Source organism: Bubalus bubalis, chromosome 9 (assembly GCF_019923935.1).
Source record: "Bubalus bubalis isolate 160015118507 breed Murrah chromosome 9, NDDB_SH_1, whole genome shotgun sequence".
NCBI lineage: Eukaryota > Metazoa > Chordata > Mammalia > Artiodactyla > Bovidae > Bubalus > Bubalus bubalis.
This window is the reverse complement of record NC_059165.1, coordinates 43141945-43160325: the sequence shown is the minus strand read 5'-3', so window position 1 is coordinate 43160325 and position 18381 is coordinate 43141945. Positions and strand designations below refer to the sequence as shown.

Genomic DNA, 18381 nt, shown 5'->3' with positions numbered 1-18381 from the left:
ACTCTTTCCACCTGAATGGAGGGGAATGGGGATGCTCTCAGAGTGCACCTTCAGGAAGTTAAGCTCCAACTCCTCTTAAACAGGTTCCCTACAAATTGTGCTTTTTAATTAAACCTTCTAAGGGTTAATTAGGAAACTAGGTAAATCATTTTTGTTTCAGAATATGTCTTTGTGGTTTGGCTAATTATGTGGTGAGATTTAATACGATTTCTCCTTGTGTGTGAAATTAATACATTGGATATTTCTAAAAGGAAGATATTGAAAGCATTTACCTGAATGTCCGGTTGAGAGCCAATAGAGTCTGAAGAAGTTCCACTTAAAGCGATGCTGGGAAAAGCTAGGCTGGTTGCCAGTGGGTCATTTTATATGGGATGCCTCCAAGACACACATTCTGTCTCTTAACCAATAAGTCTAATTGTGCAGCCTTTAACAGTGCCTCATTACCAGTAGAAAAAAAAAAAAAAATCTAGGTTCCTCATGGAGGTACTTCATTCCAGTTCCAACTCCCACCCTCCCTTGTGCATGCTCTTCTCTGGCTGCATCTTGCTGTGTCGTCCCCGCTAACCCCAGGCTTCCGTATGCTCTGGTGGCCCTCTGTACGACACAGCTTGCCTTGCTCATACTTGCTCCACTGCATCTATATTAACCCCATCTTTATTTTTTGTATTTGATGCATTGCATCACTGGGCCTTGCTAGGACCACTCCTCTCAGGGGTAGCTAATTCCTAGAGACAGGATGTAGCTCACCTGCGTGCAAGCACACACCTTTCCTGTGCAAACCAACCAGTCTAGAGTCCATACTTGCCATCTACCCCTTCCTTTGTCAGGCTTTCTATTCTGGACCACTCCCTGATGTCAGGGCCTGGTTCCAGAGACCTAGAGACAGCTCCCATGCCCCAGGGACCTGCCGAGATTATTCAGATTAGCCAACCCTCCTCTGTCTTGCCCATTTCTTCCCATAGAAACCCAAGTAAAGACTCTTGCCCATGGCTTTCCCTCACTCCCTCTGCCTCCTGACTGACTCTTATGCTTTCCTGTGTGGCATGTCATGCCTCCTGTTTCTAGGGATTCTGTGAATATATAGCAAGCATCTTCCTTCATGACAGCCATTTCAGTGTAGCTAACCATATCTGACTAAAACAAATCTTGGGACAATTGAAACAGCATTTTTCAAAGTGTAGCTCAAAGGCACTTATTACTCCATCACACCTTCTCTGTTTCTCTTGAAAATGTCTCATCCATGTAAGCTGTGTTGAAACAGAGATGTCTGTTTTCCTAAATTCTGTCTCATGTTCATCTCTGAACACCCAATATTTAGCACAAGGCCCAGAATGTTTATGTATGGAGCAGACATGGGGAATAAGTGAATGAACTGAAAATATCACAACCTTTTAAGCTGCATCCGTTAGGAAAGGGGCCGATGATCTGAACTGAAGCTGATATAATAATAATAGAAATAAAGTCCACAGTAAATGTAATGCACTTGAATCATCCCAAAACTACTCCCCTGACCTCGAGGTCTGGAAAAATTGTCTTCCACGAAACTAATTGCTGGTACCAAAAAGGTTGGGGAAGGCTGCATTAGGGGATAAGTCAGGTAATGTGTGTGTTTCCTTTATTCTCCCGAATCTGCATGGCGCACTGTGGCTTGGGGGTTCAGAGTGCAGCTTGGAGTCCAAGGTCAGTCCTCAATTCCAGCTCTGCCACATCAACCCCTATGGCTTTGGACAAGGTATTTCACCTCTGGGTGTTTTTTTTCATCCATAAAACAGAGATGATAGCAGTATCTCTCTCCAAGTCCTAGAAGGATTAAAAGGAAAAAGACCACAAGTCTTTTCACAAATTCTTTCCTGTAGTGTTCTTTCCTGCCCCTCCTTCACCTCCTGACAGCTCCTTATCCTTTACATCACAACTCAAGAGTTGCCCCTTTAGGAAAGCCTTCTATGCCTTCCCTAATGAGGGCAAATCTCCCTAATGTGGATTTCTTTAACCCTGTGCATTTATCCTTAGTCATATTTGTCGTCCTAATTTTTCACTGATGGTCATGACTTTTGAATGGATCTTTCTCCTTAGACTGTGTATAAGTCAGCTTTCTCCAGAGAATTAGAACCCAGAGGATAGGTGCATGGTAGTAAGAAAGAGGTTTATTTTTAGGAACTGGTTCACACCATGGAGGCTTGGCAAGTTCAAACTCTGCAGGGTAGGCTGGCAGGCTGGATACCCAGGGAAGAGTGGCAGTTTGAGTGCAAAGGCAGTCTGTTGGCAGAACTCTCTCCTCTTCCAGGGAGGTTCGTCTTTTTCTACTCTTAAGGCCTGTGATGATGGGATGAGGCCCACCCACATTGTGAAGAGTCATGTCCTCTGCTCAGAGCCTACTGATAGTCCTCATTTGAAAACAATACCTTCACAGCAACATCAGGAGTAATATTTAAGCAAATGTCTGGGTGCCCTGGCCAAACCAAATTGATACATAAAATTAACTATCACAGATTGTAACCTGTATGAAGACAAGATTCTCACACTGCTGCCTAGTGAACCTAGTACATTGTCATCCCTTAGTAAATTATGAGGGAACAGCACCTAAATGCAAGGCCCAGCACCTAAATGCAGTTAGTGGTAGATGGTGTTAATCTTTAAAATCAGAACTTTTAGTAGTGTTAGAAGTATAAGGAGGAGATATCCAGCACCCAGGATTTTAAATGGTTCTTGTAGATGAAGGCGAGTTTTCAGAACATCCACTGGCCATGGCCATCCTCACAAGGTCTTCAAGGGGGACAGTGGCCCTGAAGTGGAAGCAAGCTTGGTGTGTTCAGCAAACAGCAAGGTAACTGATGTGGCTAAGACAGAGTGACCAAAGACAGCGCTGTCCAGCAAGGAGGCTACAGAGGCAGCAGCTGGCCAGTGCTATAAGCCTGAACGTTTGTGAAGGCTGGGTGACATTGTGTCCACTTGTGGGTTTTGAGCCCAGCAGTGAAATCAAGGCTTCCAAGAATCAGAGGGGATCCAGCAGAGGGTCCCCTGCAACACCTGACCCAAAAGTACATTCTTCTAAAGAGAGATTTATCTTCTAATTCACCCAAAGGTACCTTTTGTTCATAAAGCCTGCCTTCTAAGGATTGCTTTGGCTCAGATGTGCCAGCTTTAAAAATCTTGGCTTCTGTGAGGAGAAAAGCAAGAAGACCAGTTAAATAGGTGCTTGCAAAATCCAGGGACGATAAGATGGTGGCTCGGACCAAGGTGGTAGCACTAGAGTTTTTCAGAAGTGCTCGGATTTCAAATGTATATTGAAAGCACAGACAGTGGAATTTTCTGACATAATACTGCATGACTGTAAGGGAGAGGAGTCAGTGATAACCCCCAATGATTTTTGCCTAAGCAACTGGAAAGATGAGGTTACAGACAGCAGAGATAGAGACAGTTGCAATAGAATCACAGGCATAGGGGCTGGGACTGCAGAAATTAGGAATTTAGGTGCAATGTGTTAAGTTTACTATGCCTGTGTATATCCAGGTGGAAAAGCTGAGTAAGCATCAAGAGATACAAGTCTAGAGTTCAGGGCAGAGCCCAGACAGATGCCAATGAGGGCGTCATCCATGTAGAGAGTATATCTAGGCCAAGAAATGCATTAAAATCAGCTGGATGGTGAGTATTGACTGAAGTCAGGGACATAAGGAGGAACTACCAGTAAGATATGAGAAGAATTGAGAGAGAACTGTTCCTGAACCTCAGCCTTGTACATTTCAAAATGAAAGGAGTGATGGACAGTGTCAATTACTGCCAAAACTGGCTAATGAGACTGATACTGAACCACTGGATTTGTCCCCATGCTGGATAATAATCAAATATTTCAGGTGGTAACATCAAAGGGAAAGAAGTTAAGCAGTAGCTGGAGGGGTATTTGGGATCCACAGAGATAATACAACAAGTTTGTGTTAAATGAGGATGATGCAGGAGAGAAAGGGGATGGAACAGGAGAGGAGAGAGAGCTCTGGGGAGAGAAGGATGTAATTGTAGGGTTTAACCTGGGCGTATGGAGAACTAGACCTGGTGGAAGGAGAGAAAGCATAGTATAGATGCAGGTTGATTGGGTGATGGAAACATATGGAACTTTGCTGCTGCTGTCCTTATCTTAGTGAAATAGAAACAAGGTCACTAGCAGAAAGGAAAAAAAAAAAAGACTCTCACTTTCCCATTGGATCCCAGGACCACCCAAACTGGACTTATGAAGAACAAGAGCCATTGATCACAGAAGCAATGGACTATTATTGTTTGAATGACTGAGTAATCCTTATAATTGAGTGTACTCTAGTTTATTTCTAGAGTGGAATCGCATCTGACAGACAAAGGAAACTGCAAATAAATTCTGCTGTTTACTCACATCTCTCAAAGAACATAATGCGGAACCCACCTCACAGTCTTTAGCATCTCACATTGTCACCTGCATCTTCCCCTCTTAGTCCACCTCGTAAGGCAGTTATCCCATGCCTGTTTCCAAACAACACTCTGCCAGTGCTGCAACCCACATGGTAGGTGACTTTCATCTGCACCCCTCTTTGTCTGGATTTTGTTAGGTAGACCAAATTTGTCTCTAGTGTTTCTCCCTTCTGAAAACTATAGAAGGAAAAAAAGCAGCAAACGTAAATCTGCTGGGAAAAGAACATGGAAAGCAAGGCCTTATTTGGGGGCTGACATGGAGAGGAGGGAAAGCTGTGGACACTCACACTTTAATAATTTTTGTCTTGTCACAACAGCAATCAAATCCCCAATGACAGTGTTGTCATAAAATCTATACAGCCCCTACCCTGGGCTTTGGTCTCAGCCTGTTTTCTGGGCTACAGACTCAGATTCACCACAATCCTTCTGTGGCTGTTCAGCTCCTCTTATCACCCTGTGTTTTACTACCTCTTTCTAAGCTTAAAATGCAGCATTTTATACCAAATATAGACCCTCAGAGAAGGAAGTGTGGAGGTCCTCTTACCCAGCATTTCATGCTGTTCTGGCATCATTCTCATAACTTCCCTGACACCTAGCCATTGGCCTCACTATATCCTAAGGCAGCCCATTCCATTAACGGAATGTGTTACATTCCAATGAGCTAAATCTCTCTACTTCTAACCCCTGATTCTCTGACTTAGCTCTGGGGCTACACAGAACAAACCCATCCAGTCCCCTTTGTGTAGGGAACTAGCCATCTTCTTTCCTCCATCTTGTCTCCTCTAAGTGTTCAGACAGCATCTAAATCACAAATCAATCTACACTGAGAATGAAAGCTTTTTGCAGTCTTTACCTGCTAGTAAATTAAACATGAAAGAGAATATACCTGCTTCAAGTAGAGTTCCAAATAGCCTTTTGCTAAGGGAGGATTAAGAGCTCCTTTAATGCCTATATAAAATCCAATGAAAAGGTTAAAGCTGGATGAAATTGTATTTTTGAATGATGTATCTAGCATGAATACTACAAGGAAAGAAAGGGGAGGGGCATGATTATTTGAAGTTGAGAGGCAAGATTAGGGAAAGAGCTATTCACGTGCATCCCACTGAAGTGTAATCTCAGTCCTGCTCCTCTACGTTTTTATTCAGTGTCTGCACATTCCAGTGATTGAGCTAGGTGTTAGGATAGCAGTGGTGAGCATTCCTTCACTTATAAATTCAACAAATATTTCCTGTGGACCTGCAACCTGCTAGCACCATTCTACCAAAGGGATACAAAACTGAACAACACAATCAGAAAAAAAAAATCGCTTTTCCACTTAATATTCTAGGGAGGGGGAAAGAACTTCACAAATAAATGTAAAACTCTAATAGTTACAAACATGTAGGAAGGGAGTAAGGAGGATTGAGGTCAGAGATGAAACTTGAGGGGTTGGGAGAATCCAGATAATATAGGGATTTGTGAGTCATGTAAAGAATTTCCATCTCTGGCTACGAGCAGTGAGGACCCACTGAAATGTTTTAAGCTAGATATGTGTGTTTAGTAGGATCTAGTTTCTATTAAGGAGAGAATGGATTTAATGTAGAGAATGGATTGGAGGAGACCATGGTGAAGACAGGAAATTATTACAGTGATTCACAGAAAAGATTTTTGTTACTTGGACCAGAATGATAGCAATGGGTATAGAAACAAAGCGACAGATTTAAGAGATCTTGAAGAGAAAACCGATGGGCATCACGGTGATTTGAATTTAAGAGGCAAGGGAGAGCAAGTGTGTTTTCTTTTCAAATATATAAGTTAATCTTACTTCATTTTTAAAATAATTGTATTGGAGCATAGTTGGTTTACAATGTTGTTAGCAAAGTGATTCAATTATACATATACATATATTTGGTCTTTTTCAGATTCTTTTTTCATATAAATCATCATAGAATATTGAGTAGCATTCCCTGTGCCATATAGTAAGTCCTTGTTTATCTATCGTGTGTATAGTGCTGTGTGTATGCTCATCCCAAGCTCCTGATTTAGCCCCTGCCCCACATTTCCCCTTTGGCAACCATGAGTTTTTGATATCTGTCAATCTGTTTCTGTTTTATAAATAAGTTCATGTGTATCATTTTTAATTAATTCCATATATAAGTGATATTATATGATATTTGTCTTTCTCCGTTTGAATATGGCAATCTCTAGGTCCATGTATGTTGCTGCAAATGGCAATATTTTGTTTTTATGGCTAATATTCCATTGTACCTATGTACCACAGTTTCTTTATCCATTCATCTCTCGATGGACATTTAGGTTGCTTCCATATGTTGGCAGTTGTAAACAGTGCTGCAGGGAACACTGGGGTGCAGGTATCTTTTCTAGGTATGATTTACTCTAGATACATGCCCAGGAGTGGGACTGCTGGCTCATATGATAGCTCTATTTTTAGTTATATATGGACTGTTCTCCATAGTGGCTGCATCAATTTACATTCCCACCAACAGTGTGGGAGGGGTCTCTTTTCTCCACAGCCTCTCCAACATTTATTGTTTGTAGACATTTTAATGACAGACATTCTGACCAGTGTGGTTTGATTTGCATTTCACTAATAAGTAGTGATGTTGAGTATTTTTTTTATGTGTTTTTTGCCCATCTGTACGTCTTCTTTGGAGAAATGTCTATTTAGATCTTCTGCCCATTTTTTTTTGAACAGTTAAAATTAGTTAATTTTATTTTATGTAAATTATAACTTAATAAAGGTATCTTTTGAAAAAGTGTTTAAAGAAGATTTTTACAAATATTAACCAAGTTATACACATATGTGCAACATGTACCAAACGGTAGACATCTCAACAGTGATGTCTTAGAATTTTATAAACTTGGTCTTGTCACTGCCATGCAAAAATCATTCCATGTATGATATGAAGTTTGTAACAACATCTACTATTGGTGCAAAAGAATGGAGCAGAGACAAGAATAGGATGGGACCCTATGTCTGAGGAGGTCAAACTGCATTAATGTCACTCTTCAGCAAAGATCCATGATAGTGACAAGGAGAATTAGTTTGTGCTAGACATCCATCAGTTCACCATCTGGAATATCCTACTTTTGAAGTTAAACAAGAAATCTTGTCTCTTGGCAACTGATATAAGCCCTAATAGTGGCTTATAAAGCACAACTGTCCAAGTAGTGCTACAATTTTAAAAATAACAAGGAACACAAAGATGCCTTTGCAGGTCATCTCACATTCAAAGATAAAGCTATCTTCCACTAGCGTGGAGAGATGAATCGTCACAGCATACAACTGTGGGATGCTGCCATATTATAACAGAACGTGTAAGGGATTCACTAAAAATTCATATCTTTTAAATATATTTGACCTATTTATTACTGCTTGTCCCCATGAGAATGATGACACTCCGTCATGACAGGGACTTTTGTTTTTGTTGTTCACTGCTGTATCCCTAGCACCGACTACGTAGACATAATATATTCATTTAACAAATGTTTATTGAACAATTACTGTATGCTTGGCATTGTTCTAGGTGTTCTGCCCATTTTTTGATTGGATTTTCTGATATAGAGTTGCATGAGCTGTTTATATATTTTGGAGATTAATCCCTTGTCAGTGGCTTTATTTGCAAATATTTTCTCCCACTTTGTGGGTTGTCTTTTCATTTTGTTTATGGCTTCCTTTGCTGTGTAGAGATTTTAAGTTTAATTGGGTTCCATTTGTGTTTATTTCCATTACTATAGGAGGTGGATCCAAAAAGATACTGCTGTGATTTATGTCAGTGTTCTGCCCATGTTTTCCTCTCAGTTTTTATATGTATAGTGTCTGGCCTTGTATTTATGTCTTTGATCCATTTTGAGTTTATTTTTGTGTATGGTATTAGAGTGTTCTAATTTCATTCTTTTACATGTAGTCCAGCTTTCCTGCACCACTTATTGAAGAGATTGTCTTTTCGCCATTGTGTATTCTGGCTTCCTTTGTCATAGGTTAGTTTGACCATAAATGCGTGGGTTTATCTCTGTACTTTCCATCCTTTTCCATCACCAAAATAGCGACCTCTGTGAGAGCTCAAGCTAATCATTCTTTGTAGCCTCTACCACCACTGTCCTCTCCCCACCACCAGTGAGCCATAGCCAACCTCATCTCCCCAGGAGCACCTCCAAGATTGGAGTCTCGGTTTCCTCCTGCACTGTGGAGCTTCTGACTGAAGTCCCTCTGGCCTTCAAAGATGCTCTTGGGGCTTTTGTTGCCTAGGGAGGATTGGAGCCCGTATACTCCTGGGACAAAGCTTGGCACCTACCCATGCCAGTCCCCTGGAACTCCTGTAACCAGTGTCCTGTTGCCTGGGGGTACCAACAGGGAAAGAAGCTTTTATGGTGGGCCTGCCCCACTACTCGTGCCTCCACTGTGGATGAGCATCTCAGGCTGGGGAGTACAGAGCAGCTGTGCCCACCTTCTGTGCAGGTTACTCTCTGCTATGCCCTCCTCCTGAAACTTGTTGCTGCACTCTCCTCCTTGGCTTCAAAGCTCCCCCTCCATCCAGGCTTATCTTCCTGCTGGCAAGGAATCTTCCCAAGGTATGGGGACATTTCCTTCTTCACAGCTCTCTCCCCAAGGTGCAGGTCCTATACCTTCCCCTACTGATTCCTTTTTTTCCCCTTTGTCCTACTCCATTACATGGACGTTTTATTGCCCTTTCAGAAGTCTGCGGTCTTCTGCCCTGTTCAGTAGATATTCTGTGTGAGTCACTCCTCTTGGTGGTGTATTTTTTGTTTTCATGTGAGAAGGTGAGCTCCCCATGCTGCTTCTCTGCCGTCTTTATCCTGTCCTCTGTGTTGGCATTTTAAAGGGTTATTTTTGGAGGATAAGTACTTATTTGTGACTTCCTGAAAACATATAGACCTCATCTGAAAGACCTCATCTGAATAGACAGAACCACATAGAAATCAACCCAAGCCCATCCTTCAGGAGGGATCTGGAGATATTTGCAAAATCCCTCTCCTTAAATATCCTCCAGCTTGAGATCTCCAAGTGAGCCTTGCTGAGAATGTATTTTTTTGTGCATATCGTGGTAAAATATAACTGCTCTAAGATTTTTCTGCCAGCATGCTCATTTTTAATAAGGTTTTCATGCATTGCTCCACAGGCCTTCTGCTGTATCAAGAATGCATTCTAGGTAGTGATCAAGAGTGGCAGTGCCACTCACTGGACTAGCAAACACCATGACAAAGCCAGATCTGGAGAGGAAAGGCCATGGTTAAAGTGGGGACATGTTGAGTTTGAATGTCTGAGATGAAACAATAATGGGAGTATTGATAAGTAACATAAGTCTGGATTTCTAAGGAATTACCCAGAATGACAACACTCAGAATGATTTTGGCTATGGCAAGGAAGGATCATGCTAGATCAAGGAGCAGCATGCAATTTATCCTTGGAAGGCTGGGCTAGAGACACCCTATTCTGAGCTTCTGGATTTATTAAGAGGTGGTCTTAGAACCATTTGGGTATCTAATACAAGTTGTCTTGGTACAGAATCAATTGTTTATAAGACACAGGAATATCAGATAAAATTGAAAGGTAGGTGGACTCCATGAAGAGGAATGGGGACGCCATCTGGAAGTAAGGCAATTATCCTTTCTCTGTACATGAGTATTCCCTGCTTCTGTTGTAGATGAAACAAACTGGCTACCTCAGTCCTAATCAGAGTGGTCAACAGAGACAGGCTAGTCCCATAATCAACTCCAAGTCTTCAGGGTAAAAAACCATATTGACACATCTTGCAACACATGCCAACCCTAGTACAAACATGCCAGCACAGGGCATCTTTCTACAACAGCCCACTGCAGAGGCTGCAGGGGCAAAGTCTCTGAGAAAGGATAGAAACAGGCCTGACCAATTGACTAATATGTCTGCAGCAGAGTATAATTAACGCTCATCCAATTTGTGAAGGGAACAAAAGCTCTCTGCTTTACAATCAACTCTTAATTATCTTGATGGGTATTAATTTGTACATCCATATTTCTCCTTGGTTAATTATTAATCTTATGGTTCCTGTCTACCATATTTTCTAACTCTCATTTTCCTGGCATCTAATAAAACCTGTTACTGGATCTTCATATTTCCTTTTCAAATTCTGGTCATCTCCCCAAGAATTTTACACCTCTCAATTGTATTTGTGTCACTGTTTGATATTGTCTTGTGTCTCATTTTTATGTGATCCATCTTGACGGTGGCTATGCTTAAAAATTCTGAAAATCCCTGAAATATTTTAAACCTATTTGCATTTTTATTTCTTTTTCAAAGACCTATGAGGGTGGTGAACCTCAGACGCTGATACAACTGCCCACTCAGACAGTCATCTTTCCTGAGAGTGCCACGAGCCAGCCCCTAAGTTCCACCTGCCTCCATCCTGTGTTGTCATGCTTAGTAAATGACAACATAAAGACATCAATCTGGATGGCATTTTCTCCCTCTGGATCAGCCCTTTTAACCTGCCTGCCACTTCTTGTAATATTTTAAGCCAGATAGTCTCTCCAGTTAAAGACCCTTCAGAGGACAGATTCCACACCCCTTTCTTGGTCCTAAAGGCCTTTTCTCACCTCTTCAGCCCCTATTTCACCACTATCCATCCCCACCTCACCCTATTCTTCATGCATAACACACTCTTAGGTTTGCTCTGCTGAAGAAATCCCCATGTTCTATTACTTTCTCCTTGGGCGGTTTTCCCAATCTCCCCACTCCCAGATCATATCCTCTACCTTGTCTGACTTCTCTTACAATCAGTGTTCTTGCTACCACATCTCAGCTGTAAGTTTACAGGTTTGTCTTCTCCAGGTGAGTTGGTGTAATAAGCGCCAATTTTAGAACCAGAGTGCTAGGGTTCAGATTCAAGTTTTGCTGCTACCTGAGTTATGTGAACATTGGCAAGTTGTTTAACCTTTCTGTGCCTCAATTTTCCCAAAAAGAATCTCTTAAATAGTACTTAATTATATAGTCTCAACACTTAGCACATGCCTAGTACATAAACTAGTAAATTTCTTTAGGACAGTGCTCTATATTTAATCAATTAATATTTGATTAACAGCAGATGTGATAGAATGCAGACAGACCGATACTATCCTCTGGTCAATTCTCAAAGACAGAGAGTGATCCAAAATGTTGGTAAAAATTCAGATGACATGATAATGTCAGAATATTGGTATTTCCAGGTACATATATGCTAGTATATACTTAAGCATACTGCAAAGAATAAAAACCTTGAAGTTAGATTTAAGTTTGAATCCCATCTCTGTTGCTTACCTGTATTTTCTATAAGGTAAATAAATCATTTTTCTTCCTCTATCTCATTCCATAAATAATAACAATATTATATATTTTAAGCCACAGACTAAGTAAGATTATATGTATAAATTACCTACCTCAGTGGCCAACAGGGAAGGTAATCAATGTAATTTGCTTGATGAATCACCTTCTGTCTTTTATAGAAGTTTCCTTTCAAAGTAAAAATACAGAAGGTAGTTTGAGGAGATCAAAACAGGTAAAAATTTTTGCTTTATGTTATGAAGTTACTTGACTGCATTGACAAATAGCTAATGTCTTTGAACACAAAATGTTCCAGGGACTGTTCTCGTGTTTTACCATCAGTATCTCATTTAATCCTCCCCAAAGCCTGTAAGGTCTGTACTAATATTATCGTCAGGTGGCAGAGGCTAAACCAAAGTTTGGAGAACTTTTTAAAGACCAAAAGATCATCAGAAAGAAGGAAAAATGACTTACTAACAAATACCAAAGTCTTTTCTAAAACCCATGGTGACCTGATACCATAGAATGAGAAGGAAGCAGTTGACCAAGGTGGATAGATTTTTCTTTGCTCAGATACTGGGGCTTCTCATAGTCATGTATAAGGACAAACTTTTTGTAAGAGGTGGACCGCTTCAAAGGCTTAGCGTTAGTAAAAGCCTCCTACTTTATACCAACAGCCTCCAGACAAGGCTCTTTGAAATAGTAGTTATTCACTTGTTAGCCAACAGGTGGGCCACTAGTTACCTAAGAGCATTATTTTTCAGCTTCACTGTGTACAACAGCTATGTGACCTTATCCAATTACCCCAGGATTCAATGACATTAATAAACATGCTCTAAAATCATCTGGGTTGCAGAAACATCCCTTTTATTGTAGATTTGCACCATAACTGTTGGAAATTACCTGATGATTAATGTTGTCTAACCTGGGGGACTATATTGTAATGAAGTTCAGGATTTATCGAAAAATACAATAATAATCCTCTATCTTTGTTTACATCGGTAATTAATGTAGTTCAGGAGGGAGCCCTTGAAACCTTATATAAGCAAGATTTATCCCCATTGGAATAGATTGCAGCCATATGTCACCATTCAAAAGGTAATTGGTACATTTCATTAGAAAGTAATTGAAAAAAAAGATTTATTTTAATGCCTTGTAATAAATAATCTCGATAAACACTATTGTTATCAGAGATATCTGCACTGTAGAAAGATTTTGCATCAGAATATGGTATATACTACATATCATTCTTGGATTTTTCTAAGAAGTTTTTACTTTGTTGTGACTCTGAAGGAAGGATAGCCTCTTATTATGCTATTGGCTTTCCTCTGGGGTCTAGACCTTCTCATTATGGTCACATACCTCTCTGTTCTCATAATTTTCCTTATGACAAAGCCCTGGTTTATTCTATATCACTCAAAAGACAATCCTCCACACATATGAACAGAAATGTTTCTAATGGTGGTTTGGAGCACAGTCCTAAGAGACTGGGCTACAAAGTCTCAGACTTTGGCTGAATGGACATTATGATAGACATATGTCTTAGGATTTTAGAAAGCATTAAACAAGTTGATATACACAAAGGCTTTAAACAAATTCTTGTTATACAAGAGACACTCAATGAATGCTGTGGTGGTTTAGTCGCTAAGTCATGTCCAACGCTTGCGATCCCATGGGCTGCAGCCTGCCAGGCTTCTCTGTCCATGGGATTCTCCAGGCAAGAATACTGGAGTGGGTTACCATTTCTTCTCCACAATGAATGGTATACTTAGTACGCTTAGTATGATTACACTCTCTCTCAGGGTCTTGCTATCCTGAGCCTTTGAGGAGACATCCTCAGTTCCAGGGTGTGCTTTTATTTAAATTGCATTGTAAAAGCAAAAGTAGTTTTTTACCAGCATTTTTCCCCCATTTTCATTTTTTTATGTGATGAAAATAAACAAGCACATGAAGAACAGAGAAAACTGCACCCTTCTCAACACTAGCTATGACTAAAAAGACCTTCTCACTCCCAACTAAAGTCTTTGAGGTAAAAACAGATCAATAATTATTTTGAGAGTTTTACGACTCTGTGAGCTACTTATACAGAGTAATACAATCCCACTTACTTCCTCATCTCAGTTTGTTGAGAGCAAAATAATCCCCAAAGCCATCTGCAGATTGAGATAAAATCATGCTTTTAACAGAGGACCAACTGAAATAGCAAAACAATGGCAGAAGAGAAGTGAATTAAATAATTTTCTTTCTACATCTCTGATAATCAAGCCACGTTCAAGAGTTTTTCTCTGCCTATCACAACTGTATCATGATAGAATAGTTCAGACCTGTGCTATATAATCATAGCTCTATAAAGTGACTGTTAGAATCCTCATTACCTTTATTTTATAGTTGGGGAAGGTGAGCTCTTATCCAAGATCGTACAGTCACTGTGTGGAATGTCAGGCCCCAAGTTCTGAGTCTCCTTACTCTGCTTCATTTCAGTGCTGTGCTTCTCAAATTAGGATCCAGAACACCATAATCTTCCTGGAGAATGTTTTGCCTAAAAATTTTAAGGTAGAAATCAAATAATTTAATTATACATTAAGTCACTATTTTTCCATTAAATAGGGACATTTTATACTCCATAATGCACTAAATCAATATTCCTTTCAAAGATATATGCAAGAAATGTCAAAGAAACATTGGACTTTTAATGGGTCCTGTGCCCCACAGAAAAGTATGAACCCTGTATGATGATAATTCAGTGGAAGGCTTTGAGAAGGCTATCTTGAAGCCAGATGGTCCTGGTTACCTGAGTCCCACCTCTGAGAGTCAATACCTGGGTAGCCTTGCATGAATCATTCCACTTTACTGAACCTCATTTGTTTAACAGGAATTCTACCACATACTGCTTAGGAAGTCCTAAGGATTCCTTAGACCATGTGAAAATCCAAAAGCATAATAGGTGTTCAGTATACAGTGAAAGTGTTAGTCACTCAGTTGTGCCCATCTTTGCAACCCCATGGACTGTAGCCCACCAGGCTCCTCTGTCCATTGGATTTTCCAGGCAAGAATACTGGAGTGGGTTGCCATTCCCTTCTCCAGGGGATCTTCCCAACCCAGGGATCGAGCCCAGGTCTCTTACATTGCAGGCAGATTCTTCACCATTTGAGCCACCAGGAAAGCCCCAGTACATAGTAGTCATCATTATTAAAACATGCCCTCTGGTTTGTTCAGCCACTGGTTCCCACATAATCCCCAAGCTAACTACTCTGAGCCCAAGAAAGAACCACTGGCCCCTCTCCATTTTGCTTTCAAAACTATTTCTAGGAGGGATTGGGGCCAGGAGGAGAAGGGGACGACAGAGGATGAGATGGCTGGATGGCATCACCTACTCAATGGACTTGAGTTTGCGTAAACTCTGGGAGTTGGTGATGGACAAGGAGGCCTGGCATGCTGCAATTCATGGGGTCACAAAGAGTCGGACATGACTGAGCGACTGAACTGAAGGTATTATTTTGAATAAAAGGGGATCCCTAAAATGGGCTGTGAAAAATTCCAAAGTATGTAAACTAGATATTAACTAGCTTATTTATTTTATGGCTGGACCCAAAATAGAAAATTTCAATTAAAACCATATAGAAAACCATTCACTTTAAATTTATGTTATCTAAAGTGTTTCCGCAATGGCTCAGCAGGTCAAGACTCCACCTGCAATGCAGGAGATGTGGGTCAGATCCCTCAGTTCAGAAGATCCTCTGGAGGAGGAAAATGGTAATCACTCCAGTGTTTTTTAATTAAATTTATCTATTTTTAATTAAAGGATAATTGCTGTGCAATATTGTTTTCTGCCAAACCTCAACATGAATCAGCTATAGGTATATATATGTCCCCTCCCACCTCCCTCCCCTCTAGGTTGTTACAGGGCCCCAGTTTGATTTCCCTGAGTCATACAGCAAATTTCTATTAGCTATCTATTTTACACATGGTAATGTACATGTTTAGAAAATCCCATAGACAAGAGGAGCCTGGCAGGCTACAGTCCAAAGGGTCGCAAAGAGTTGGACACAACTGAGCAACTAAACACACACACATTATCTAAAATGCCTTTCAACACAAATAAAGTGCTCTGTAAGTTTTTATTATAATTTACTTTTACCCCCAAGCCCTAACACTTCATCCTGTTACTGTAATGTTCATTCCCAGTCAATAAAGGCAGTTTTAGAGTAGGGTTTAGAAGTATGCTTTCTGGTGCAAGAGCTGCGGTTGAAACATCTCTGCTGCTTCCTCCTAGTGATGTAACCTTAGGCTTATCATCCCCCCCAAACTCACTTTCAAACTAGGATCATTAACAATTATGGTGTAATGACTTCCTTCTAGAATTGTTTTACTGAGCACAGTCCCTAGAACACGTGGTACGTATGCAATATTTTTTAGCTATACTTTTATATAAAATAGCTTTTACAAAATTAAACTTGAATTAAGCATAGTTATTCACATATGAAACATTAATTTTCACTTTTTAGTCTTCTAGGAACTATGTAGCTCACCTGTAGTTCCCCACAGATAGAGGTTCCCGTGGATACGTGCACAGTTTCTTCACTCATGTCTGACTCTTTGTGACCCCATGGACTGTAATTATCCTGGCAAGAATACTGGAGTGGGTTGCCACTTCCTCCCCTAGGGGATCTTCCCAACCCAGGGATCAAACCTGCATCTCCTACACTTGCACACAGATTCTTTACCACTTCAGCCACCTGGGAAGCCCAGAGTTTTCCTGTACAACATGTAAACAAACAGATAAAGAGAATTCCTTAAGATGTCTACTGATTGTTAGCACTGAGGATGAAGATATCGTGACAACCTCACTCAGGGTAGGAGGGCTCTTTCATGATAATCATGTCAGGCAACACACTCATTTGCTATTCATCTTCCAAAATCTGTAATGAGGTATATTTTAGGGCTGAGCAAGGCAGCCTTCCATTTGCTGCCCCAGTCGCCTCATTGTGTGCAGGAGACCAGGTCCCCATGGCCATGTAGCAAGTTAGTGCCGAGGGGCTGAACTGACTTCCAATTCTGATCAAAGCTAGTGATTTCATTTAAAAGAGAAATCTAAATAATATTTCTTAATTTTCATTCTTAATTAAAATAACTGACAGCCTAGCTCTTTGTTACACATGGAGTCAGGTTAGCTGCATGGGTCATTAAACATTCTGAGAACATTAGGTCTTATTGAAAAGACTTGAAAGTTATTACTCTCATTAATAGTGTGGAAATGTTCATAATTTCTTTGATATGCAAATCAATTATTTGGTTTTTATCTCACTTGAGAAAGAATCTCCAAATGCGAGGAATATAATACTTTGGAGATGGTAGGGTGCAGAACTAGAGAGTTTCTCTGGAAAGAGCAATTATGATGTCTGTAGTTTTATATGCAGTCAACTTGGAAACCTCAGGTTGTGAGAAACAGGATTTCCTGCAAAATCCAACCATCTAATCACCATTCAGAAGCCCATGTTAGACTCCTAATGCACAATATTTGTGATCAGTTTTTACCTCTGGCAGAAGTAACTGACAAATTCTACCCAAAACCTGTCAAGAGTTTTCCCCTCTCAAAGTCATTGACATTTTAGTAAATCTTAAAACAGTAAAAATAGAGTATGGAAGAACAATGGACTTCTAAGTCACTTACCTTTGAAATTTTTGACATCCAAGCTTTTTTCAAAGTCTGCATGGGGCCACTATGTAAACCAGGATGTCTCCTATGGATAATGAAATGTTAAGAAACCCAGAGGGGTTTAGGAGAGGGAAAAACAGAAAAGGAATCATCTGTTCTAACCAATTGAGGAGTAGAAATGAATAGATATTTCATTTATATCTGGATAAATACAGTAATATAAACTATCACCTATCACTACATCCTATGCACTTGATGAAAACTTCATCATCTATATTTCCACATTTCAGCTTCCTAACAGTCTTGGGAGGGAGATACTCTTATCCATACAGAATATGAGAAACTGCTAAGCCTCAAAAAAGCTTAGTTAGGGACTTCCCTGGCAGTCCAGTGAAAACTTTGCTGTGCAGGGGTCTCTGGTTTGACCTCTGGTTGAGGAGCTAAGATCCCACATGCTTCAGGGCCAAAAAAACAAAAACAAAACATAAACAGAAGCAGTATTGTAACAAATTCAAAAAAACTTTGGAAAAGTAGGTAAGCCTTTTTTTGTTTTAAGTCAAACACCCATCAGATGGAGGTGCTTGGACTCAAAATCGTGATTCTAAAGCTCAAGCTTTAAACATTATCCTCTATTCCTATCCAAGAAAGATTGAAATATTTAAGAGGGCGATCTATGGCCTTCATGGACAAACTAAAAGGAACATATTACATGAAACCAACTACAACCCAACTACAACAAGTCAGAATGGGTAGTTACTAGCAAAATGGGCCACAAACTAAGGGAGAGATAGATATAAAATTTGGTTTGGGTCTAAACTCAGTATGAACACTCATGTGACGTCCAATTTAATGTTACTAGACTGCAATAATAAATTGTCCAGAATCATACCAAGATGGTAAGGGGAGAGTGTTTTTTTTTTTTTTTTTTTTTTTTTTTTGTCCTGGATCTTACTCAGAACATACTCACAGCACTGTATTCAATGCTAGGTAACAG

General features: G+C 40.2%; 1 protein-coding gene and 1 long non-coding RNA gene across 10 annotated transcripts in view; one reads left to right on the top strand and one right to left on the bottom strand.

Annotated features, from left to right (window-relative positions):
* SGCD (sarcoglycan delta) overlaps positions 1-18381 on the top strand; it is a 1096788-nt gene that overhangs the window by 1054481 nt on the left and 23926 nt on the right. The window lies entirely within an intron of this gene.
* Positions 1677-17674, bottom strand: LOC112587038. Its single transcript, XR_003111649.2, has 4 exons — positions 17403-17674; positions 14107-14270; positions 11848-11920; positions 1677-1800 (listed from the first exon to the last, which is right to left on the bottom strand). It is a non-coding gene; the product is annotated as an uncharacterized LOC112587038 (long non-coding RNA).